Source organism: Mauremys mutica, unplaced genomic scaffold, assembly GCF_020497125.1.
Source record: "Mauremys mutica isolate MM-2020 ecotype Southern unplaced genomic scaffold, ASM2049712v1 Super-Scaffold_100395, whole genome shotgun sequence".
Classification (NCBI taxonomy): Eukaryota; Metazoa; Chordata; order Testudines; family Geoemydidae; genus Mauremys; species Mauremys mutica.
The window spans coordinates 333,734-348,291 of record NW_025423329.1 but is presented as its reverse complement, the minus strand read 5'-3'; the positions used below and the strand labels follow the sequence as shown (position 1 = coordinate 348,291).

General features: G+C 51.9%; 1 pseudogene; it reads right to left on the bottom strand.

Moving 5' to 3' along the window:
• Nucleotides 1–14,558, bottom strand: part of LOC123361163 — a 62,347-nt pseudogene that overhangs the window by 3,411 nt on the left and 44,378 nt on the right.

The following is a 14,558-nucleotide window of genomic DNA, read 5'->3' as shown; positions in this document are numbered from 1 at the left end:
TTCCCCAGCCAGAGTCCTCCAGCTTGTGTCTTTCCCTGGCCAGGAGTCCCCTTATCCCTTTGTTCTCCAACACCTTCAGGTGGCACCTTGCAGGGAAGGAGCCCAGGCCATTAGTTGCCAGGAGACAGGGTGTCGGCCATTCCTCTGGGCAACAGAATCAAACTGGTCCCCTAGGGCTCTGCAACAATCACACACCCTGATCCCTCCACCTAGACACTTAAGAAAGACAAAGGGGAAACTGAGGCACCCACACAGTATTCAGAGAAAAACATAAGAACAGTCCCACTTCGTCCCACAGGGAGCGGGATGGAGGGACCTGGTGAGCAGCGGGGGGGGGGAGCAGACACGGGGAGGGGGTGCAGGAGAGGAGGGCTGGGTGAGCGGCAGTGGGAAGACACGGGGATGGGGGGGAGGAGCGGAGGAACTGGGCGAGCAGCAGTGGTGGGGACATGGGGAGTGGGTGCAGGAGAGAAGGGACTGGGCGAGCGGCACTGGGGAGGGGGGCCTCGGCGAGCGGCAGGGATACAGGGGAGGATGGGTAACACCAACAGCCCCCAGTTGTTGGGCAGGGGGGGATTGAACCTGGGCCTCGGAGCTTTGTGCATGAGCCGCTAAAAGGCAGCTGGCTGGGAGCTCCGGCTGTCGAGCAGGCTCATTCTCTCTCTCTCCATGGTCTCAGTGGCACTAGCTGGGCCAGACACCAGACCCAGAGGGGGTGTGGGTTACAGAGGGACTCAACGAGTGGTGGGGGGTCTCAGGACTCGGGGAAGGAGCCAACCTGGGCTACAGCCTGCCCCACATACGGCATGTGCCCAGCCACACCCTAGTTCAGGGGTGGGCAAACTACGGCCAGATCCGGCCCCTCAGGGCTGGGGATCCGGCCCGGGGTGTCACGGAGTGTGGGGGAGTCCGGCCCTGCATCCCTCTTCCTGAACTCACGGTGACTCTCAGCCAGCCAGTAAAACAGAAGGTTTATTGAACAACAGGAACACAGGATACAGCCCAGCTTGTGTTCAGAGCCAGGACCCCTCAATCTGGCCTTTCTGGGGGGGTTCAGGGTGCTTGGATCCCAGCCTAGGACCCCCTGAAAACCCACCACCCAGCTCCCAAACCGAAGACTGACTTCACTCCCCCCTTCCCTTTGTCTAGCCCCAGCCAGAGGTGACGACCTCCCCTCCCCCAGGCCAGGCTCATGTTACAGCTGCAGACCTGGCTCTCACCTACCAAACCACACAGACAGTCCCTATTCCATCACATGGGGGACTTGCCCCCAGTGGTGCCGCAGGCCCCGCGCCGCTCTCGAGTCACCACCTCTCGCTTTCAGGCCGCACCGGGGTGGGGGGGCAGAGGGCTTCCGTGCCCCCTGCAGCTCCCATTGGCCAATGGGAGCTTTGGGGGAGGTACCTGAAGGTGTGGAAGGGCAGCGTGCGGAGCCCTGTGCCCCCCCTTCCCCACGGCCGTGCCGGGACGTGGTGGGCGGCGCGGCGTGGGGCCAGGGCGGGCAGACAGGGAGCCTGCCCCGGCCCTGGCGCACGCTGCTGCCATCCCGAGCCACTTTAGGTAAGCGGCGCTGGGCCAGAGCCCAAACCCCTCCTGCACCCCAACTCCCTGCCCTGAGCCCCCTGCTGCACCCCATACCCCTCCTGCACCCCAAACCTCCTTGTCCAGAGCCCCCTGCTGCACCCCTCCTGTACCCCAACTCCCTGCCCTGAGCCCCCCTGCTGCACCCCATGCCCCACCTGCAACCCCAACTTCCCTGCCCTGTGCCCCCTGCTGCACGCCCTACCCCTCCTGTACCCCAACTCCCTGCCCTGAGCCCCCTGCTGCACCCCATACCCCGCCTGTACCCCAACTCCCTGCCCAGAGCCCCCCTGCTGCACCCCATACCCCTCCTGTACCCCAACCTCCTTGTCCAGAGCCCCCTGCTGCACCCCTCCTGTACCCCAACTCCCTGCCCTGTTGCCCGCTGCTGCACCCCATTCCCCTCCTGCACCCCAACTCCCTGCCCTGAGCCCCCTGCTGCACCCCATACCCCTCCTGCACCCCAACTCCCTGCCCTGAGCCCCCCTGCTGCAACCCCATACCCCTCCTGCACCCCAACTCCCTGCCCTGAGCCCCCTGCTGTACCCCATACCCCTCCTGTACCCCAACTCCCTGCCCAGAGCCCCCTGCCTGCACCCCATAACCCTCCTGCACCCCAACCTCCTTGTCCAGAGCCCCCTGCTGCACCCCTCCTGTACCCCAACTCCCTGCCCTGAGCCCCCTGCTGCACCCCATACCCCTCCTGCACCCCAACTCCCTGCCCTGATCCCCCTGCTGCACCCCATACCCCTCCTGTACCCCCAACTCCCTGCCCTGTGCCCGCCTGCTGCACCCCATACCCCTCCTGCACCCCAACTCCCTGCCCTGAGCCCCATGCCTGCACCCCATACCCCTCCTGTACCCCAACTCCCTGCCCTGAGCCCCCTGCTGCACCCCTCCTGTACCCCAACTCCCTGTCCTGAGCCCCCTGCTGCACCCCTCCTGTACCCCAACTCCCTGCCCTGAGCCCCCTGCAGCACCCCCAAACCCCTCCTGCACCCCAACTCCCCTGTCCTGTGCCCCCGGCCTGCTCCCTCCTGCACCCCCGCTCCCTGCCCTGTTGCCCCTGGCTGCACCCTCCTGCACACCAGGTCCCTGCCCTGAGCCCCCTTGCTGCACCCCTCACCCCTCCTGTACCCCAACCTCCTGTCCTGAGCCCCCTGCTGCACCCATCCTCTACCCCAACTCCCTGCCCTGAGCCCCCTGCCTGCACCCCTCCTGCACCCCAGGTCCCTGCCCTGAGCCCCCTGCCTGCACCCCACACCCCCCTGTACCCCAACCTCCTGTCCAGAGTCCCCTGCTTCAACCCCAACCTCCTGTCCTGAGCCCCCTGCCTGCACCCCGCACCCCACCAGTACCCCAACCCCCAGTACAGAGCCCTCCTACCTGCACCCTCCTGCACACCGAGGTCCCTGCCCTGAGACACCTGCCTGCACCCCTCCTGCACCCCAACTCCCTGTCCTGAGCCCCCTGCCCTGCACCTCTCCTGTACCCCAACTCCCTGTCCTGAGCCCGCTGCCTGCACCCCTCTTGTACCCCAGGTCCCTGCCCTGAGCCCCCTGCCTGCACCCCAACTCCCTGTCTTTAAAATAAATAAATACATACAATTCCCTGAGTGCACACCCTAATGAAATGTGCTGCCCACGCCTATGATACTGCAGATCTACTTCTAAAGCAATACATTCTAGGGACCAAATATCCTCATGTTCCTTGATTCATCCTTCAGCTGATTCATCAAAGCTGACTTGTGTATCATGACTAAGAGTTTCTGGCTTCTCAGACTGGGGAGTTTTACAAGACACTAGCCTAGGACAGGGGCGGCTCTACGTTTTTGGCCGCCCCAAGCAGTCATGCCCGGGAGGTGCCCCGGAGCCACGGGAGCAGCGGACCTCCCACGGGCATGACTGCGGAGGTCCACTGGTCACGTGGCTCGGCTGGACCTCCGGACGGTTCGCAGGTCCGGCGGCTCTGCTGGGAGCTGCCGCAGGCATGCGTGCGGGAGGTCCAGCCGAGCCGCGGGACCAGCGAACCGTCCGCAGTCATGCCAGCGGGAGGTCCACTGGAGCCGCGGGACGAGCGCGCCCCTCCGCAGTCATGCCTGCGGCAGGTCCGGTCGTCCCCGGAGGCTCCGGTGGACCTCCCGCAGGCATGACTGCGGCAGGTCCGCCGGCCTAGCCTGCCGCCCCCCCGGGAAAGGGCCGCCCCACGCGTGTGCTTGCCGCGCTGGGGTCTAGAGCCGGCCCTGGCCTAGGAGCACTTATTGCAGTTTGGGAGGAGGAGGTCTGGAACTTCCCCAGACAACAACTAGGCCAGCAGGTGAAGCTGAGTTTTTCAGCTCAGGGTACGTCTACACTACGGGATTATTCCGAATTTACATAAACCAGTTTAGTAAAACAGATTGTATAAAAATCGAGTGCACGCGGCCACACTAAGCACATTAATTCGGTAGTGTGCGTCCACGGTCCGAGGCTAGCGTCAACTTCTGGAGCGTTGCACTGTGGGTAGCTATTCCGTAGCTATCCCATAGTTCCCGCAGGCCTCCCCCGCCCCTTGGAATTCTGGGTTGAGATCCCAGTGCCTGATGGGGCAAAAATCATTGTCACAGGTGGTTCTGGGTAAATGTCGTCAGTCACTAAAACAGTTCAAATAAGTTTTATATACACTACCACTGGCCCTGAATCCCCATGCCAAAATTAATGGTTTTACAGTTGCATATTCCTGTTTTTAAAGGTGTTTTTTCTTTTTTCCCATGGCTCTGTGAAAGACTCACACAGAGGAAACTGACTATATGGCCTAGCAGTTAAAGCATTACATTTGGGGCTCAGGGCGATCTGGGTCTCTAGTCCTAGCCTCTGCTGAGGGCCTGGGTGGATGATCTTGGGCAAATCATGTCCCCCTCTCTGTGCCTCAGTTTCCCCATATGTAAAACAGAGATAAAGATACTGTTCTCCTCTGTAAAGGGCTTTGAGATCTACTGAGGTAAAGTGCTATAGAAGAGATAGGGAGTATTAAAATGAAATTGTATATTTGATGACACTTTTTGAATAGGCAAGGCAAGCAAACAGAAAACAGTATTTTTTTCAATAGTTTCTCAGTACAATAATTTTACTTGCAACAACTGTAAACAGTTGTAAATTCAGACAGAAGGTGAGTTTTAAGTTAATGGTATCACTTTAAAGTATAGGACATCTTTGAAGATGGTCCTACTCAAGCAATTCAACATTTTCCTCTCTATTTTCTTGGGTAATCTATCCTTATGCTGTCCCATCCAGCACTGCAAAAGGCTGAATATTATTTCTCATATGTTCAGCGCAGACTAAGAATTCCAATCACAAGATAAGGGAAGTGCATTGCCGCAATGTGCATTCGTGCATAAAATATTTAATCAATACTTTTCATGATGTTGCTTTAACAATTAGCTCTCTTGATGACTAACTCTACAAGAGAAGGTCCTGTCTCATGATGAACCTGTATCCTATCTGTTGACAACAATCAATAATCTCATCTCAACAGATCTAAAATGGGAAAATAAAAATAAAAAGTTTGTCTTCATGGAAAGTCTGAAGACAGTTCAATCATAAATACTACTTTATTCTTTGCCCCCATAATATACAGATTAGCAAAGAGAACTTGATTCAAAACCCAAATCCAAAACCTCAAACTTCAGTCCCTGAAATCTGGAGCTATGTACATACACAAGAGCTATACACAGCAAATCCTATCCAGGGCGCTCTATCGGCAACCAGATAATGTCGCTCACTAGGCTGCTCTTCGAGTTTGGTTTTAAAAAATAAACAGTAATATAGCATTTAACAGTAATACAGTTACAACATGACACTTCACATTTCGGGGGGAAAAACCTCGTTTTGTGTTCAGGCAGACACAAAAATTGTGATTTAGTCCAACCTTCGTATGGTGAGTGCTGGATGCTATCGAAGGCTACTTGCATGCACCCTCCCTGTCTTTGTATATCTGTCCAGTGACACATCCCAACCTGGCCCCTACTTAGCATTTAATGTAGACTGTAGGTTCCTTAGAGGAAGGTCAGTGGACCTTGAGATATACCTATCTCATAGAACTGGAAGGGACCTTGAAAGGTCATCAAGTCCAGCCCCCTGCCTTCACTAGCAGGACCAAGTCCTGGTTTTGCCCTGGATCCCTGAGTGGCCCCCATAAGGACTGAACTCACAATCCTGGGTTTAGCAGGCCAATGCTCAAATTCTGAGCTCACTTTTCACTGTTTTTTTAACCATTGCAACTTCATTAAAATTATTTTTGATTTACTCTGGTGTAAGTGAGATCTGAACTGAGCTCTATTTGCCTGTAAAATGCCCTGCTCACCTGTTATATAAATAATAATAATAATTAACAATTTAAGCTTGGCCTGCCTCAGTGTGGGATGGAGGAGTCAATCTTTTCAGGCTGGGCACGGCTTTATTTGAAATGCCCCCAGGATAAGATTTATTTCAGAAATAGCAAAATGACCTCATCAAAATGTTGTTTCGATAGCATCAAAACACCTCGTATTGTTTCAAATATTTTATTATATTGTATTACTTAAAATGATAACTATTAAATGAATGCTTTGACCTTATCAAAATGAAATATGAAACATTTCAATAATTTTGACAAAATCAATGTTCCCTAGAAACATTTCAATTTAATCAAATACATATTTAATATTTTCAGATGAAAAACTGTCCTGTCAGAAAATTTTCAACCAGCTCTATCAACTTTCAGTAATAACTTACTTAGTGAGCAAAATCCTAGAATAAGTAAACATGGGTGCAACTATCTATGGCAGTGGTTCCCAAACTTGTTCTGCCGCTTGTGCAGGGAAAGCCCCTGGCAGGGCGGGCCGGTTTGTGTACCTGCTGTGTCTGCAGGTTGGGCCGATCGTGGCTCCCAGTGGCCGTAGTTCACTGCTCCAGGCCAAGGGGCGTACTGGGGGCTGCTTCCAGCAGCTCTCATTGGCCTGGAGCAGCGAACTGCAGCCACTGGGAGCCGCGATTGGCCGAACCTGTGGACGCGGCAGGTACACAAACCAGCCCGGCCTTCCAGGGGTTTTCCCTGCACAAGTGGTGGAACAAGTCTGGGAACCACTGATCTATGGGCTCAGGTGTGAAGTCCTCATTCAATATGAGTGAAATCCTGGTTCTATTAAAGTCAATTGGACTTTTGCCATTGACTTCAATGGACCCAGAATTTCACCCTTTGTATTTAGTTCTTACTTAGATAAAACTTCTGTTCAGATAAGAACTTCAGAATTTCGCCCATTGTAAACAGAAATCACCATCCTCTTAGGGTGTAGCTTGTTGCTCAGGGCTGTGAAAAATAGTGCACCCTAAATGTCATGATTAGGTTGAACTAGCCCCTGGTGCAGACACAGCTAGGTTGACAGAAGAATTCTTCCATCAACCTATCTGCTATCCCTCAGAGAGGTGAATTAACTACATTGACAGGCCGTGTAGACTATAACTGTGCCACTGTAGCACCTGTTGTGTAGACATATACTCGGGCCATGAAATTTTTCGCAGCCCCAAACGATGTAGCTAGGTTGATATAATTTTATGTATAGGCAAGGCCTCAGACCTCCTACTAGGATTCCTCATACTGAAGCAGACCATTGATCCATCAAGTCTAGTATCCAGCAGGGGCCAATGTAGTCATGTTTGCATCTGGCTATTAAAAACTGGATCCTGATCCTCTGCAGCATTGCACCTTGTGGAGTCCTCCAGACCTGTGCAAAGTGGGTGACTATCACCACACCTGAATGGTGGCATCTTACACCCACTTTGCACAGGTGAAAGCAATGTACTCAAGGTGCAAGGCAGTTGTGAATCTTAAGTTTTAATAATTCAGAGGAAAGTGGGAGGGAAATCCATAACCCACCTAGCTGACTCTGCAGCATTTTAGAGAAAGGAAAAATCATTCCTGACAAACAGCAATCTGTCTATGCCCTGAAGCATGACATGTTATTACCCTTATCTTTGATGAGAGACTTTGCCCTCCATGAAAATGGAACAGATAAATATCACTCCATAGGGTGCCAAAATGCAAGCAGAGAAAACTAAGTTCCTTTCAGTTGCTTCCTTTCTGTAAAGTGTCTGCTGTGTCTGACTGCCTTTGCCTGGGATGTAGTTTCTGCCTCAGACAGTTTAAAAGCAATACACAAACTGATGCTTAGGGAGTGATTTCTCCTTTCTAGTATGGCTACACTTGCAAATTTGCAGCGCTGCAGCAGGGTGTGAAAAAATAACCCTCTGCAGCGCTGCAAATTGCGGCGCTACAAAGCGCCAGTGTAGTCAAAGCCCCAGCGCTGGGAGCCGCGCTCCCAGCGCTGTCTGTTATTCCCCTTTGGCTTTGGCTACACTTGTGTTGAGTCTGAACTCTTTATGCACTGAAACTTAACTCAGACTACATGTCTCTGTCTGAAACTTTTAATCAAAAGTTTTGACCTGCGAACTACTCATGACCCTTCCCCTCCCAATAGGTAGCCATCTCCTCCTTTGTCTTCTCCAATTTGCATTTTAACCTGTTTTATCCTGTAGAATCTTGATTGATTATGCATGACCATTATGATCTGTTAATCACTTTGTTTACTTCTGTGTATAAACATTGATGCTCACCCCTAATAAACTTGCCACACTTACTCCGAAGCTCTGCTTTTAAGCTAAGGATGGTGTGAGCCCATTGATCAACGAATTGTTGTCTGGTATCTGACAGATTTCTGATCACTATACCAACTCCGCACAAACTCGGGTGCTGGAGAGGTGAGTAGGACTTGCTTTTTACCTAACAATTTGGGGGCTCGTCCGGGATTCCTTCTGGTGCGGTGCCTCTGTCCAGTGGTCAGACCACTCATATACGAATTGGCAGGCGCCACGGGAGATTTCTCCCAGCCAATTCAATATTGAGGGGTAGTGTACTGGACAGCAGGATAAACGCCAGTTGGAGGGCTCCTGTCAGACACCTTGGGTCAAGGGACTAGCGTGCCTCTTGAGAGTACGCAGGGGATTGTAAATATGTTATGGATTGAAGGGAAACTCCCAGTACAGACAGGAATGTCTAGGAGGAAGTTGTACACACTGTGTGTAAGGAATTGGACTGGGTATACCGCGGTATTGGCCGACCCGGAGATGAGGTGGCCTTCGTATGGCTCTTTCGAACAGGCTGCCTTAAGAGGAGTAAGGAGCCAGATCGAAAAAGACCATCCGGGACAGTTATGTTACTGGTTTTGTTGGGACACAGCAGCAGAGCTGTGGAAATCTTTAAAAATTATGGCAGTCAGGTATTCTTCCGGGAGTGAACCCCCTCCATGTTATTTCGATGAAGGGTGTAAACCACGGCGTGTTTTAACTCGTCAGTTGGTCCCCACTGCACCTGCCCCTATTCCTCCGCAAGGGGACTCTCTCCAGAGCGCAGAGGGGAATCTGCAGGACTCCAAATTGGAATCTCTGCAGAGGGATAAGGAGGAATTGGAGGGGCACACCTCGGAAAGGAGTTTTGCATGGGAGAAAGAAAGGGAAAGTAGTAAAAAGAAAGAGAAAAAGGAAGAATATAAGTTGATGGCTTTAGCTTTTCGCGGTGGTATTCGAGGCAGAAAGCCGTGGCCGTGGCAGGGAATTTCAGGGTGATCGGGGAAGAGGGTCCTGGCAACCCCAGCCATCAGGAAATTGTTTTCAGTGCGGACAGCCCGGTCACTTTAAACGTGAATGCCCCGGGGGACGCCCAGAGGGTCCGGTCGCATCCGCAGATACTTACACCAGGGACGAATACACCGCTGCACCACCAGCCCAGCCCGTTCCTCAGGCCTGGATCAACTACGGGCAACAGCAGCAGCAGCAGCAAACTCAGCCTTCTCAATAACGGTACCCCGGGGGCGAAGGCAAACAATGTGATGGTCTTATTTCCTTAATGTCTTTAGCCGGCTCCTTCCTCACTTTCTCCCCTCCCAGCAAAGAGCCTCGTCTAACCCTTTCAGTCCAGGGACTGCCTGTCTGTTTCCTCATTGATACTGGAGCTACTTTCTCTCTTTTAAATCATGCCCCCTCTCCCTGGCTATCCTCTGAGGTTAAAAACTGCAACTGGGGTGGAAGGCAACCCACAGTCTCTGGGACTCACTTTGCCTCTAAATGTTATTTATGCTGATAAATGTTTTTCTCACCGTTTTCTTTTTTCCCCAGCTTGTCCGATCCCTTTGATGGGCCGGGATTTACTCTGTAAGCTTGAGGCTACTTTAACACACTGTACTCCTGAAGGGGTAGGATTATTGATGACAGTGTTAGGAGATTCGGCCCCAGCTCAGGGTAATTGGGAAACCCGCCCCCTTTCTCTCCCCTGACCTCACTGACTTGCCTTTAACCCTCTGGGGAATTTCTGACACTGATGTTGGCCTGCTCCTTTCGGCAGAGCCAGTAAAGATTCAAGTGAAGCCCTCCTTAGCCCCCCCCGTCAGTCCCCCAATACCCCCTGTCGCTGGAAGCCCGGGAGGGCATCCGCCCCATTGTCAAGGGATTCATTGCACAAAAGCTAGTCCGCCCTCAGCGCACTCCCTGTAATACCCCTATACTGCCTGTCAAAAAGCCTCCTAAAAAGGACGGAGACCCTATTCGTTGGCGCTTTGTACAGGATCTACGGGTTATTAATAACTATGTGGTCCCTCTTCATGCAGTAGTTCCTGATCCAGCTACTATCATCAGCCAAATCCCCTGGGATGCTGAGTGGTTCACTGTTATTGACTTAAAATCAGCCTTTTTCAGCATTCCTGTGCACCCAGACTCTCAATATCTCTTTGGTTTCACCTGGGAGGGACAAAGTTATGTCTGGCAACGACTTCCTCAAGGCTACAGAGACAGCCCCACGATTTTCAGCCAATGCCTCCGCCACGACTTGGAAGGCTTCACCAGTCCGCAGGGATCCACGTTAGTCCTATACGTAGATGACATCCTACTAGGTAACCGCGAAGAAGCCGCCCTCCGCATCGATGGTAAGGCACTTTTATTATACCTACACACCAGAGGCCACAAGGTAGACCCTAACAAGATTCAGTGGGTCTCACAAAAGGTTCGATATCTGGGTTTCCTGTTAACCCCAGAGGGGAGACAAATGGACCCAGCCCGCATAAAGACTATCCAAAACTGCCCTCTGCCAAACACCAAGAAACAACTTCGAGGTTTCTTAGGATTAATTGGCTTCTGTCGCCCTTGATTGCCGTCCTGCGGGGAGTTGAGCAAACCGCTCCACCGACTCACTGCTAACCTTGCTCCTGACCCTTTGCAGTGGTCCCCAGACACGATCCAAGCCTTTCAGTTACTCAAGGACAGTGTGGCCTCCTCCATGTCTCTCCGCCCCCCCAATTACAGCAAACCCTTTCACCTTTTTGTCCACGAGAGGGGCGGAATTGCTAGTGGTGTCCTTACCCAGCTGAGCGGGCCCCACCATTTCCCGCTTGCTTTTTACTCCCAGCAGATCGACCCTGTCGCTCAGGGAACCCCATCCTGCACCCGGACTCTGGCAGCAGCTGCCCTGCTGATCACAAAGGCAAAGAGCCTGACCCTGGGTCATTTTACCACGGTCTGGACCTCTCATGCCTTGTCAGCCCTTCTGCGTAGGGGCACGACCCAAGTCTTTTCGGCCCATCGTCAGCAGCAGCTAGAGGCCAAACTCCTAGAAGACACTAACCTAATTTTTAAAAGGTGTGGGCCCCTTAATCCAGCTACCTTGCTTCCTGACCTGCCAGTCCTCCAGGATCAGCACAACTGTGTGAAAGTAGTTCATAGCATCTTACAAATAAAAAACAACCTGTTTGACGTGCCACTGGACAACCCTGATTGCATCCTCTTCTTGGACGGAAGCTCCTTCTATGTTGATGGCAAGCGTTTCACCGGTTATGCAGTCACCTCTGAATGGGACATTCAAGAGGCCGCCTCACTGCCAGGCAACTGGGGAGCCCAAGCCGCCGAACTCTATGCCCTGGCCCGAGCTTGCCAGTTGGCCGCTGGTAAGAACCGTTACCATTTTTACTGATAGCAAGTATGCTTTTACCCTGTACTGGTACCCGCTGCTGAACTACAGTCGTGGGAAAGCCTCGGAGCCACTCTGGTCAAAGGGACCTGGCTTATGCCGGATGGCCGAGCCTGCCTCCCTCGCTCCACATACCCCGTGGCAGTTCGCTGGCACCATGATAAGGGGGGTCACTACGGCACGCACGCCCTTGTGGACACCATCGCTCGCTTTTGGTATGCTCCAGGCATTCAACCCTACTGCCTGTCAATAGTGAAAGCATGCAGCACATGTCAGCGTAATGAACCTGCTCCGCCTCTTAACAAAATTAAGGGTAAAAAAACCTCCGCCTGCTGCTCCATTTCAACATCTTCAAATTGACTTTGCACATATGCCAAAGGCTTTTGGGAAAAAGCACCTTCTTGTTTTGGTTTGCCCTCTGACAATAGGGAGCTTAAGCTTACATTGGCTAAATACTGTCAGGAAACAGGGTTAAACTGGCCTCAGGTACTTCCCTTGGTCCTGTTTCACCTTCGTACTCGCCCAACCCGTGTATTGGGATTATCCCACTTTGAACTGCTCTATGGACACCCCCCTTTCAAAGGCGGGGCGCTACCACGTGCTGATGTTTCACTATTGGGAGGGGATCATATGACCGCGTGCCAGTTTCTCTCCCTACAGGCTCGCCTCCGTACCCTTTGGAAAGCGATCCACCCATTCCAACCAGGGGACTTCGTCTGGGCCAAAAAGTTCGTTCGTGGCGACGCCCTCCAGCCGAGGTTTACTGGACCCCACCAGGTTCTTTTAACAACCCAGACTGCAGTGTTCCTGGAAGGACGCAAATCCTGGATCCACCACTCCCCACGTCAAGCCAGCCGTAGTGGACCACAGTGACGAACCAGCAGCTCTTGCCACCACTGAGGATACTGCCTCTAACCAGTGGACCAGCTTACCTCTTTCAGACATCAGACTTAAATTGACTCAAAAAAATGAGAGGACCTTTTATTCTGACAACTGTATGTTTTTTATTATGCCTTTTTATTTTATTTTCTGCTTATGAAAAATGCTGTGTTTTTGTAAACAACACCTACCCTGACACTTTTCAACGTACCAAACATCTAAGGGAAATGGCTAAGAACTACTCCTCTGGCCAGCCACCTTATGATTGGTGGGGAGCCTTATGGAATTGGCTGCCTGGATTTGGGTGGGTTAAAAAACTCTTGGTGGGTGTTGTTGGGGCCATAGTAATCCTTATAATACTGTGTTGCTGTATTCAATGTGTCCCCTCCCTCATAAACTCATGTGGGTCAGTTTATTCTTTTTCTACTTCAGCCAAAGGCCTTACTCTCTTCAAGTTGGCCCAGGCTGAAATTGCCAAGCAACCTTTGGCTCCTTAAAATAGGGTGTAGCTTTGGTAAATAGTCATCCCAAAGCTACAAATGGAGGAATGTTGAGTCTGAACTCTTTATGCACTGAAACTTAACTCAGACCAATGGCCTTTTTACATATTTTTCTTTAATGAGGAATAATATGCATATAGAAAAGACCTACTTAAAGGCTTCATTTACATGTCTCTGTCTGAAACTTTTAATCAAAAGTTTTGACCTGCGAACTACTCATGACCCTTCCCCTCCCAATAGGTAGCCATAAGTAGCCATCTCCTCCTTTGTCTTCTCCAATTTGCATTTTAACCTGTTTTATCCCGTAGAATCTTGATTGATTATGCATGACCATTATGATCTGTTAATCACTTTGTTTACTTCTGTGTATAAACATTGATGCTCACCCCTAATAAACTTGCCACACTTACTCCGAAGCTCTGCTTTTAAGCTAAGGATGGTGTGAGCCCGTTGATCAACGAATTGTTGTCTGGTCTCTGACAGATTTCTGAGCCCTATACCAACTCCACACAAACTCGGGTGCTGGAGAGGTGAGTAGGACTTACTTTTTACCTAACACTTGCATTTCAAAGCGCTGCCGCGGCAGCGCTGCCGCGGCAGCGCTTTGAAGCGCTAAGTGTAATCAAAGCGCCAGCGCTGGGAGAAAACTCTCCCAGCGCTGTCCGTACTCCACTTCCCTGTGGGGAATAACGGACAGCGCTGGGAGCGCGGCTCCCAGCGCTGGGGCTTTGACTACACTGGCGCTTTGTAGCGCCGCAATTTGCAGCGCTGCAGAGGGTGTGTTTTCACACCCTGCTGCAGCGCTGCAAATTTGTAAGTGTAGCCAAGCCCACAGGGACGTGGAGTACAGACAGCGCTGGGAGAGCTCTCTCCCAGCGCTGGGGCTTTGACTACACTTAGCGCTTCAAAGCGCTGCCGCGGGAGCGCTGCCGCGGCAGCGCTTTGAAGCGCTAATGTAGCCATAGAGAAACTGCCATTCACATACTGATGTCCTGAGACTCCTGACAATATTGTAACATGGTGCACCTACAAAAAGGCCCTCCCTTTGGTTGTGTCAAGCCCTGTGTTCAAGACTTGTGTGGGTGCAGAAAGCAAGATGGAAGAACAGGGGGCCATTTATTTACCCTCTTAAATGGGGTAAACTTTCTCATTCCCATAAGTAAGACGGGAAGCACAACTACTTGGCAAACAGCTTGTCTTCACAGCAGTTAGGCCAGGTCTACATTTCTAATTTATATCGGTATAACTACACCCCTGAACGACACAGTTATACTGACCTAACTCCCCTGTGTAGACAGTGCTGTCAACGGGAGAGCTTCTCCTCTCAGCATAGCTACTGCCTCTCAAGGAGGTGGATTAGCTACACTGGCAGGAGAAGCTCTCCCGTAGACATAGCAGCATCTTCACTAAAGTGCTACAGCAGTGCAGCTGCCTCTCTGGGCTTGGCTACACTTACAAGTTGCAGCGCTGGGAGTTACAGCGCTGGTCATGCAGCTGTGTAGGGCCAGCGCTGGAGTGTGGCCACACTGACAGCTACCAGCGCTGCAGTGTGGCCACACTTGCAGCACTTTC